The sequence below is a fragment of the Leptonychotes weddellii genome, chromosome 4, assembly GCF_054177405.1.
Source record: "Leptonychotes weddellii isolate Sample4059 chromosome 4, ASM5417740v2, whole genome shotgun sequence".
Classification (NCBI taxonomy): Eukaryota; Metazoa; Chordata; class Mammalia; order Carnivora; family Phocidae; genus Leptonychotes; species Leptonychotes weddellii.
In genome coordinates, this window is record NC_138372.1 from 9,404,233 (window position 1) to 9,416,860 (window position 12,628).

Here is a 12,628-nt window from a genome sequence, read left to right on the forward strand (position 1 = left end):
TTTACAATAGCACCAAAAACCATAAGACACCTCGGAATAAACCTATCCAAAGAGGTAAAGGATCTATACTCTAGGAACTACAGAACACTCATGAAAGAAATTGAAGAAGACACAAAAAGATGGAAAAACATTCCATGCTCATGGATCAGAAGAATAAACATTGTTAAAATGTCTATGCTGCCCAGAGCAATCTATACCTTCAACGCCATCCCGATCAAAATTCCAACGACATTTTTCAAAGTGCTGGAACAAACAATCCTAAAATTTGTATGGAATCAGAAAAGACCCCGAATCGCCAAGGAAATGTTGAAAAAGAAAAACAAAGCTGGGGGCATCACGTTGCCCGATTTCAAGCTATATTACAAAGCTGTGATCACCAAGACAGCATGGTACTGGCACAAAAACAGACACATAGATCAATGGAACAGGATAGAGAGCTCAGATATAGACCCTCAACTCTATGGTCAACTAATCTTCTACAAAGCAGGAAAAAATATCTGATGGAAAAAAGACAGTCTTCAATAAATGGTGCTGGGAAAATTGGACAGCTATATACAGAAGAATGAAACTTGACCATTCACTTACACCATACACAAAGATGAACTCTAAATGGATGAAAGACGTCAATGTGAGACAGGAATCCATCAAAATCCTAGAGAAGAACATAGGCAGTAACCTCTTTGACATCAGCCACAGCAACTTCTTTTAAGATACATCTCCAAATGCTAGTGAAACCAAAGCAAAAATGAACTTTTAGGACTTCATCAAGATAAAAAGCTTCTCAGAGAAAGACATGTATCATATGATCTCACTGATATGAGGAATTCTTAATCTCAGGAAACAAACTGAGGGTTGCTGGAGTGGTGGGGGGTGGGAGGGATGGGGTGGCTGGGTGATAGATATTGGGGAGGGTGTGTGCAATGGTGAACGCTGTGAATTGTGTAGGACTGTTGAATCACAGACCTGTACCTCTGAAACAAATAATACATTATATGTTAAAAAAAAAAAAAGAAGATAGCAGGAAGGGAAAAATGAAGGGGGGTGAGGAATCAGAGGTGGAGACGAACCATGAGGGACTATGGACTCTGAGAAACAAACTGAGGGTTCTAGACAGGAGGGGGGTTGGGGGATGGGTTAGCCTGATGATGGGTGTTAAAGAGGGCACGTACTGAATGGAGCACTGGCTGTTATATGCAAACAATGAATCATGGAACACTACATCTAAAACTAATGATGTAATGTATGGTGATTAACATAACATAATAAAAAAAAAAAGATAAAATCTTCTGCACAGCAAAGGAAACAGTGAACAAAACAAGGAGGCAACCCACAGAATGGGATAAGATATTTGCAAATGACACTACAGACAAAGCGCTGATTTCTAAGATCTATAAAGAACTTCTCAATCTCAACACCCAAAAAACAAAAAATCAAGTAAAAAAAAAGACATGAACGGACACTTCTCCAAAGAAGACATATAAATGGCTAACAGACACATGAAAAAGTGTTCATCATCATTAGCCATCAGGCAAATTCAAATCAAAACCACACTGAGATACCACCTTATAGCAGTTAGAATGGCAAAAATTGACAAGGCAAGAAACAACAAATGTTGGAGAGGTTGTGGAGAAAGGGGAACCCTCTTACACTGTTGGTGGGAATGCAAGTTGGTACAGCCACTTTGAAAAACAGTGTGGAGGTTCCTCAAAAAAATTGAAAATAGAGCTACCCTATGACCCAGCAATTGCACTACTGGGTATTTACCCCAAAGACACAGAAAAGAAAGGCCATATGCACCCCAATGTTCATAGCAGCAATGTCTGCAATAGCCCAACTGTGGAAAGAGCTGAGATGCCCTTCAACAGATGAATGGATAAAGAAGATGTGGTCCATATATACAATGAAATATTACACAGCCATCAGAAAGAATGAATACCCAACTTTCACATCAACATGGATGGGACTGGAGGAGATTATGCTAAGTAAAATAATTCAAGCAGAGAAAGCCAATTATCATGTGGTTTCACTTATTTGTGGAACATAAGGAATAGCATGGAGGACATTAGGAGAAGGAAGGGAAAAATGAAAGGGGGGAAATCGGAGGGGGAGATGAACCATGAGAGACTGTGGACTCCAAGAAACAAACGGAGGGTTTTAGAGGGGAGGGGAGTAGGGGGATGGGTTAGCCCGGTGGTGGGTATTAAGGAGGGCACGTACTGCATGGAGCACTGGGTGTTATACGAAAACAATGAATCATGGATCACTACATCAAAAACTAATGATGTATTGTATGGTGACTAACATAACATAATAAAATTAAAAAAATAGAGAAGAGTAAGAGAAAGAAAAAGAAAAGTAGCATCAACTCAAGGTGGATCTAAAACCTAAAATTTTGAAACATACAAAGAATATTAACACCAAGAATGACACCAAGTAAAATCAAATATTGGGAAATAAAATCATTCTGCACAAAATAAAAATAAATGCACCATCTTAAGAAGACTTCAGGATATCTAGAGTTATCAAACAGCTATCAAAAACACTAGCATCATTCCAAAGAAGTGAGAAATGATGCAAAAAAAAAAAAAAAAAGATGGAGAAGGAAGGGAAAAATGAAGGGGAGGAAATCAGAGGGGGAGATGAACCATGAGAGACTATGGACTCTGAGAAACAAACTGAGGGTTTTAGAGGGGATGGGTTAGCCCGGTGATGGGTATTAAGGAGGGCACATATTGCATGGAGCACTGGGTGTTATATGCAAACAATGAATCATGGAACACTACATCAAAAACTAATGGTGTACTGTATGGTAACTAACATAACATAATAAAAAGAAAAGGTGATTTTAAAAAAAATTTAAAAAATAAAATAAGTCAAAATTAAAAGGTGCAAAATTTTTTAGAGTAGTTGTTGAAAATAAAGGCTCTGGAGTTGGACTAACTGGTCTTAAATCCTGGATCTGTCAAGTACTGGCTGTGTGACTTTGCCAAGATACCCAATTACTCTGCGTCTCAGTTTCCTTGCCTACAAAATGGAGCTAATGGAGTGCTTACTCTTAAGATTTTCTTATGATTAAATGAACTAGTATGTGCAGAGTAGAACGTGGGGCCTCATCAGCACTCACTAAGCATTAGCTAAGATTAGCAGTAAGTGTGAAGGTCAACTGTACCAATTTCTTTGGTATTGTCCTGATATGTATGGATTCCTGTTTTATTAGATGCTCTCCAGGGGAGCAGTTCTAAAGACGAGCAAATTGTTAGGAGATTTGGAGGCCATTTCATCAAACACATGCTGTCCTTGAAGGGCTTGAATGCAAGGCAGTTAACAAGAATTAATGAGAAATTGGCAGCCTGATTTTTTTGGCCCAGTCAAAATGTGTGGAGTCTCGCTGCTAATTAAGTCTCTACATTTTTCCCAGAACAATGCCACCTGTAGGTTTGCCTGATTTATGTATTTATTTTTCCACATGGCAGCTATGTGAAAGAAAAACAACTAGCATTGTGAAAAAAGAAATGGGGTTTCCCCAAAATGCAACAGAGGAGCCCTTAAGAAATGCTGGCTAGATTTTTGTGATACACCACTGATTGTCTAAAACTCCAATTATAAGTTGGAGAAGTATTGTTGAACTAATAAAGATTGATTTCTCCCTACCGGTTACAAGGCACTGTGCAGGACACCGTTGGGAGCTTGAGGGTGAATAAGATATGGGATAGTTCTCTGGTTACACTGCACAAGACCTCAGTTCTGGAACAGAGTGACCAGGGTGAGAGAGTTTTGGGATGAAGTCAAAGTGGTGGCCAGGGCCAGATTTCGGGGGCCTTGGAAGCCATGTGAAGGCATTTGGGTTTGATGCTAAGGATTACAGGAATCCCCTGAAGGGTATTAACATAGGAGTGGATTAACTGACTTACATTAAAAAAAAAAAAAAAAAAGTCTGGCTGTTGTGTGGGCCAAGTCCAAAGCAAGGAGATTAGAGAGGAAGTCTCTGTAATCCATCAGGCGGAGAGATGATGGTGCTGGACAAGGATGAGAACCGTGGAGAGAAACCAGTTCCCAGTTAAGTTATTTTGGAGGTAGAGCCACCAGAACTTGCCAGTAAGATGGGTTGGATTGCAGTGAGGGGTGGTAGGAAACGGTAGGAGCCAAGGGAGATCCTAGTTTTGAAAGAAGGGTAGGATTTGAACATGTACTGTTGACAAGGAGGATATTATAGGCAGGAAGGCATGAGCAGAAACATGAGGTGAGAAAATGGAGCCCATGTCCAGGGAGGTAGGAGTAACTGGAATCTTTCTGGAGAATGAGATGCCAAAAGGAAAAGCATAGTAGATGTGGTTGGAGCTGGAGTGGAAAATGCCAGACCGAAGAAAATGAATTTCTTTCTGCAGGCAATATGGAACCACCACAGGATTTTGAACAGACTAAAGTCCCAGCAGGCCTCCGCTGGTTAGAACAAGTCCACCACCTTCCTACTGACCCATTCTTGTACTCAGTGACTTAAAGAGTATTTTGCATCTAACATAAATCTCTCTATTGGTTCCATAGAAAACACACTCACCCATGCATTGCCTACCTCACTGATTTTTAAAACGGTTTCAATTCCCTTTTAAGGCTGCTGGTGGGCTGTTGTATTTACCAGACTATTGGCAATTTCACACATTCAAATTACAACCTCCCAACTTCTGCAAATAAAAGATCTTTATGTTCCCCAGTTGTGAAGTTTACGCACAATTTCTATGCAGAGCGTTCCGTCTGTGCTTGCATTCAGAGGCTCTGTGAGCACATCTGCTCACTGCCACATTTTAGAATTCCCAAGAAAAAGAGGGTTTTGTTGTAAAAGGCCTGGCAGTCTGAGCTCTTTCCAAAGGATGCCTCGTGGACGCTGTGCTGGAGGGAAGTTGTCACAACAGAGGCACCAACCCTGACAGTGTGGCCAACTATTTGGAGAAGTCTGACACCAAAGGAAGCCCACAGTGATAAGCTTGATAAGAGATCCATCAGGCTTCTCATCCTACTGATGAGATGACCTATTTGGGGCTTCTATAGATCATTCTATCACTCAGTAAATATTTGAATTAGTGGATGGGAAAGGCCTTTGTAACCATGGTGAAAAATTAAAGGTTGGCTGCTGTTCTCATCACGTATTGAGCTGCAGGAAGACAAGAGGAGTGTAATGAGAGGTTCAGAGCAGGCAAGGACATCACAGTCAGATAGACCTGGGTTTGAGTCCAGGCTCTAGCACCTCTTTGCCTCGAGACATTGCACTTTACCTCTCTACATCTTTAGTTTCCTTAGCTATACAGTGGCATGATAAGAATTACTTGATGGAGTTGTTGGGATTATTCAATTAAGACAATTTGTATACTGCTTGTATCTCATAATAAGTTCCCTATAAAGCTTTAACAATCCCTTTCTCATATAACCATCTTATAGGCAGTTTTCTACATGAAGCCATTAGACGGACAGTGGAGCTCCTGGAGCTGTAGAAATTTAGAGAAGAAGCATCAGTGTAATAGAATAATCAGGAAGGCATCATGGAGACCAGAAATTATAGCTGAGCCTTGGGCCACAAGAAGGATGTCAACAGGTTTTTATTGTTCTCTCCTATAGCATTTCATACAGTGTATTCTAATTGAGATATGACTGATTCTAGAGAGCAGGGGTCATGCCTGATTCTTTCTTGTAGTGGTTCCTGTGCTTAGCACAGTGCAAGATACCCAGAAATGGATTAATAAATATTGGATGGGTGGGTAGATGGGTGGGTGGGTGGATGGATGGATGGATGTAAAGAGAGAAATTTTAAGGGAATAACATTTAGAGAAGAGGAAAAGCAGTGCCAATGTATGGAAGTGGGGATCAGATGGGTCATGACATGTTTTTGGCTCATAATGAGCTCATGATGCTTGGAGCAGAGGATATATGATAGAGAACTGCAGGAAAATAAGTCCCCAGATATTAGAACAAAGTTCAGACCTCCCTGTAGGCTGAGGAGAGGATGCTCACTTGATAGTGAAGTCAATTGGGGTATCTTTAGCTGGAGAATTTCAGATGGAGAAAGATGGTAGGACAGTTAGTCTGACAGCAGTGTGAACAAAGACCTAGAGGGGACAGAAATAAGAGGGGAAAGCCAGTCAGAACCTACCATTGGGGGTGCAAAAAATAGAAATGACTCTGGGGTTAATGCATCCAGGTTCAAATCCTGGTTCAGACAAGTTGCCTAACATCTCAGAGTCTGTTTCCTCAAAATGTCTTACTTGTGGTCCTGTTCTTTTCTCCTTGCTATAAAATTACTTTTGGAATATCTTTTAAATAATCGTAACCACTCTTAGTACTGAGTACTTAACCTGTGGCAGAGCCTGCAACAGGGCTTTGCAGGCATTACCTGCTTTCCCTAAATTACAGTTCTAGGAAATAGGTAGCTATTACCCCATTTAATAGATGGAGAAACAGATATACAGCACTTTAATGAGTTGTGCAACCTCCTCCAGCTGATGGGAGAGGTGGGATTCACACCCGAGTCAGTCTGATGCCTCAGCTTGCCTTCATTGTTTTTTAAATAAGCTTATATTGAAGTAGAATGTGTAGAGTGAACAGCTTTTTCAAAAAACTCTCATCTGTGATTCCTCCCTCCTGGTATTCACCCCTTTGTGTAATCCCCACCCTTTGAATTTGGGCTGGTCCTAGTGACTTGCCTGTAATGAATAGAATATGACACATGGGGGCACCTGGGTGGCTCCATGGGTTAAGCATCAGACTCTTGATTTTGGCTCAGGTCATACTCTCCAGGTCGTGGGATGGGGCCCTGTGTCCAGCTCTGCGCTCACTGGGGAGTCTGCTCAAATTCTCTCTCTCCTGCTCCCTCTGCCCCTCCCCCATTGCTCGTGCTCTTTCTCTGAAAAAAGACAACATGACATGTGATGCCATGTCACTTCGTGATTAGGTTACAAATGCCTGTGACTTTCATCTTGGTAGCACTCTTCTCCCTCTTGGCTTGCATGCTTTGGTGAAGTAAGCTGCCATGTTGGAGAAGCCCATGTGGTCAGCAACTGAGGGTGGTCTCTGGCCAACAGCTGGCATGCAGCTGAGGCCCTCAACCCAGCAGCCCACAAGGAACTGAATCCTGCCCACAACCACATAAGTGAGTTGGAAGCAGAGCCACCCCAGGCGAGCCTTGAGATGAGACCGCAGCCCTAGCTGACATCTTGCTTCAGAGACCCTGAAGCAGAGATCTCAGTTATGCCATGCTCTCTTCCTGAACTACAGAACCTGTGAGATAGTAAATATTTTGAGCCTCTAGGTTTTGAGGTGGTCTGTTGGGTAGCAGTAGACAACTAATACACCACACAAAAGAAAAGTATATAAATCACAGTGGTACAGCTTGATGAATTTTCACTGAGGAAGCACATTTGGTAACCAGAACTGCCATCACTGATGGATGTAATCAAGAAATAGATCATCACCAGGACCCCAGAAGCTATTTTCCTACACCTCATACCGCCCACGTCCCACCATCCCAAGGAAAATTTCTCTCTTGGGGTCTAACACCATAGGTTAGTTTTGCCTGATTTTGAACTTTACATAAATGGAATCGATGCATAAATATTCTTTTGTGTCTGACCTCTCTCTTGGAGCCTGCCTTTTTTTTTTTTAAAGATTTATTTACTTATTAGAGAGAGAGAGTGGGGGAGGGCAGAGAGAGAATCTCAAGCAGATTCTCCTCTCTCAAGCACATAGGCTTCATCTCATAACCCTGAGATCATGCCCTGAGCCAAAACCAAGAGTTGGATGCTCGAAAAAACTGAGCCTCCTAGGCACCATTTGGAGCCTGCCTTCTTAATCGCTCCCTGAACTTCTCATCAGTGGAACCAGTGAACTTCATTATTCATCTTGCTATGATTTTCATCCATCCCATATAACTAATTCTGTGTATTTTATCCACCCCATATAACTAATTCTGTGTATGTATTCTGCATAACAAATTACCCCAAAACATAGCTGGAAAAAAAAGGTCAGCTTTTCCTGTTTGTGGTGCTTATACTTTTTATAAGCCATTTAAAGAAATTGAACTACCTTAAAGCATTCTTCTGTTCTTGTCCCTTGGTCCCCTAAATTCACTAGAAGACACCTTGGGCAAGTCACTTCACTTTTCTGGGCCAGGGTTTCCCCTTGTATAAAATTAGGTAGTTTGGCCTAATTTTAAGTTCCATCTGTGGAATCCTAAACTTGTTGGAAGAACTTCTGGCCTAGATCATGACATACTCTGTGATGTCATCCCTTTACTCAGGCATGTTGACAAATTTAAGTAATTTTTAAAAATCTAGTTTAATTTTAATCCATCCCAAAGACACATAAAACCTACCACTCAGGATGGAGAGATATTATGAAATAAATAATACATAAGGTGTGAATTCCAAAAGGGTTAGTAATCATAGGGCTAGAAAAAAAAATGATAGTTTGGCTTTTTCAAGTGTAAAATGAGGCCAATAAAGACAAATTACAATGATAATTGCCTACTTCTAATCAGTGGCAAATTATGGGTAAGTGGGTAACTGGGCAGTTAATCCTAGAAAAAGCCATTTGCTCTGTGATATTTGATACAGATTTGAAAATTTAGCCTTGAATAAAAACAATTTAACTCCCATTGGTGATTTCTTTCCACATCATACATATAAATACTTTCGGTTTGGTTATTCTGAGTTTGTACAGCCCTGTGTATGTATCAGGAAGACATTATACTCCTTGGAGAAAAGAGAAGTGAGTTCTCAGGAGCCTGGGACACCCACTGTGGTCATCTTACAGCTAGACTTGTCTACAGTTTCTAAGATCGCTTTCTACTTGAAGCTGATCATATTTAGAACCATACAATTTCCACACCTTCTTTACCAAATCACTTTTTTATTGAAGCAAATGGAAAGAAGCGTCCCCCAAAGTCATTGCTCTGATGTGTACGGTCTGGCCTTGCTCACTTCATCGTGAATTATCGCAGTCTCTGCACCCCATGGCCTGGTCCCATGGGATTCTCATCAGTTCTTAGGTTTCCAGGCCTTTTTGGCACAGGCCTGGCCCCTTCTGAAAGCTCCTTTCAGGAGGCTTCCCTGCCCATCCCACACAGTGACTTCTTCCCAGCTCCTCTCTTAACTCTTACAGGTGACATGTCCCCATCATCCTTACGTTCAGTTGGTTTAAAAGTGAATTTTTTATTAAGGTGTAATTCACATATCATAAAATCCACTCTTTTAAAGTATACAAATCAGTATTTCTAATATATGCACGAGGTTATACAATTGCACCATTTTCTAATTCTGGAACGTTTTCATCACCTCAGAAAGAAACCACAGGCAGCCATTCCCCATTCTCCCTTTTTCCACAAGCCCCTAGAGACCACGAATCTACTTTCTGTAGCTATGGATTTGCCAATTCTGGGCACTTTAGATAAGCAGAATCCTGCAATACGTAGCCATTGGTATCTGGCTTCGTTCACTCAGCATAGCGTTTTCTGCATCCATCCATGTTGTAGCACATATGCGAACTTCATTCCTTTTTACAGTGAAATAAATTCCATTGTCTGGATATACTGAATTCTGTTGATCCATCCATCAGTGGATGGACAGTGGGCTTGATTCCACTTTTTTGCTGCTATGGGTAATGCTGCTTTGAGCATTCGTGTGCAGGTGTTTGTGTGACATTCATTTCCTTCAATGTATTTATTTATCTAGATTTATTTATTTATTTTTTGAGAGAGAGTGTGTGTGTGAGTCGGGGGAGGGCCAGAGGGAGAGAGAGAGAATCTCCAGCAGCCTCCCCACTGAGCGCAGAGCCCCATGCAGGGCTTAATCTCAGGACCCTGAGATCATGACCTGAGCCGAAATCAAGAGTTGGACGCTTAACTGACTGAGCCACCCAGGTGCCCCTCATTTCCTTCTCCATCCATCTTCACAACCACCATGAAATGTCCATGAGGGCAAATTCCTTGTCTGTCTCATTCACTGCAATTCCCTTAAAGCCCTAGCACAGTGCCCAGAAGCTAGACATTTGTTAAACAAATACATAAATAACAGATCAATGAAATAGATAGTATTATAGTATTCTATTTTAAAAATCCATTTTACTGTTACCATGAATTTCATACAATACATACAACCCTTGGGCCCAGTAAAACACACACTTTGAGTGGACAATTTGATACGTTCTGACTATCTATATACTTGTATAACCACCACCACCACAGCCACAATCAAGATAAGAGACACCACAGCCAAGACATAAGACAATTACATAACCTGAAAATGTTCCCTCATGCCCTTCACAGTCCAAATCCAGCCCCCAATCCCAGCCCCAGCCAAACACTGAGCTACTTCCTAACCCTACAGACTAGATCTGCCTTTGCCAGAATTTTATATAAATGGAATCCTACAGTATGTACTCTTCTGTCTCAAGTCTTTTGCTTAGCATGTTTTTGAGATTCATCCCTATTGCTGCATGTATCAGTAGTGTGTTCCTTTTTATTACCAAATAGTGTTCCATCGTAAGCATGTACCACAATTTCGTTATCCACTCATTGGGTGAGGGATATTGGAATTATTTCCAGTTTTTGGCTTTTATGAATAAGGCTACTATGGACATGCATGCACAAGTTTTTGTGTGGGCATATGTTTTCATTTGTCTTGGGTATATACCCAGAAGTAGAATTGCTGGGTCTAATTGAAAATGGTACTTATAGAAGCTGCCAACTCTGCAAAATAATTATGCTGTTTTACACCAGCAATGTATGAACGTTCCAGGAGCTCCACCTCATCACTATACTTTATATTATCAGTCTTTAAATTTCATTCATCTGAGTGGATATGTATTAGTATCTCTTTGATACTAATTTTTCATTTGAGTATCTTTGATGGCGTAATAATATTGAACATCTTTTCATGTGTTTTTTGGACTTTGGTGAAGTGTCTGTTCAAACTTTCACCCACGTTTTTTTGAGTTACGCTCTTGTTGAGTTGTAAGAGTTCTTTATGTATCCTGGATATAAGTCCTCTGTCAGAAAAATATACAGCAAATATTCTCTTGTAGTCTTTGGCTAGCTTTTTCATGTTCTTAATGGTCTTTCAGAAAGTAAAAACTGGTAAAATCCTTATTCTTTTTTTTTTCCTTATAGATTATGCTTTTTGTATCCTAATTGAGAAGTTTTTCTTACTCCAAGATCACAGAGATTTTTTTCCTTTTTTTTTTTTTTTTTTTTTCCTGGTTGTTTTGTTTTAGCTTCTATGAGTAGGTCTATAAGCCATTTTGAGTTGATGTTTGGGTATGATGTAAAGTAAGGGTTAAAGCTCATTCATCTATACCCATCTATACCCAACCAGCATCATGTGTTAAAAAGACTATCCTTTCCCTTTTAATTCCTTGGATACTTGTTGAAAATCAATTGGCTGTACATATGTGGATCTGCTTTTGAAGTCTCAATTCTTTTCCATTGATCTATATTCTATCCTATGTCAATACCATATTGTTTTGATTACTGTAGATTTGTCATGAATCTTCAAATCTGGTAGTGTAAGTCCTCCCCTTTTGTTCTTTTTTGCTATTCTACATCCTTTGCATTTCTATATAAATTGTAGAAAATGATATTGATTTCTATAGGAAATCCTGATAGGATTTTGATTGGTATTGCATTGAATGGGCAGATCAATTTGGGGAGAACTGACACATTAAAAATATTTACACATTCAATCCATGAACATGATAAATCAAGGTTTTTTAAAGATCTTACTTAAAAAAAATTTTTTTAAAAAGGTCTTACTTAAATTCTCCTGGCAATATTTTGTAGTTTTCAATATTCAGATATATATTTACAGATATATAGATATACTTATTCTTAAGTATTTCATGTTTTATGCTATTGTAAATATTTCTAAATTTTAATTTCTAATTATTCATTAGCATATAAAAATAGAATTAATTTTGTATACTGCCCTTGTATTCTGCTCTTGTTAGACTCATTTACTACTTATAGATGCTTTTAAAAAATATTCCTTTAAATTTTCTCCCCAGATGATCATGTCATCTGAAAATAAAGTTTTACTTCTTTTCCAGTTTATATGCTTTTTATTCCATTTTCTTGACAAACTGCATTGCCCAGAGTCTCATATGTCAAATATGAGTGACAAGAGTGGGCATCCCTTTCTTATTTGTGATCTAGGGGAAAAACATTCAGGTTTATACTCTTACATAGGATTTTGGCTGTAGGTTTTTTGTAGATGTCCTTTATCATTTTAGAGAAATTTTCCTATTCCTACTTTGCTGAGAATTTTTATCATGGAAGTATATTGAAAGTGTCAAATGCATTTTCAGCATCTGTTGAGGTGACCTTATGGTTTTCTTTATTCTGTTAATAAGATGAATTATACTGATTGGTTTTCAAATTTTAAACCATCTTGGCTTTCCTGGGATAAATCTCACTTGGTCATGGTATATTACTACTTGTATATATTACTTACATATATTGCTTTTACTTACAGCAATTATGTTAATTTTTGAGTCTGGATTCCTGTAGTTTTCATATAATATCTTTGTCTAGTTTTGATGTAAAAGTGACTTCAACCTTATAAAATGAGTTGGGAAATGTTCCCTTTATTTT

General features: G+C 39.4%; 1 protein-coding gene across 1 annotated transcript in view; it reads left to right on the forward strand.

Annotated features, from left to right (window-relative positions):
* The window catches only part of KAZN (kazrin, periplakin interacting protein), a 996,076-nt gene that overhangs the window by 332,176 nt on the left and 651,272 nt on the right, over positions 1 to 12,628 (forward strand). The window lies entirely within an intron of this gene.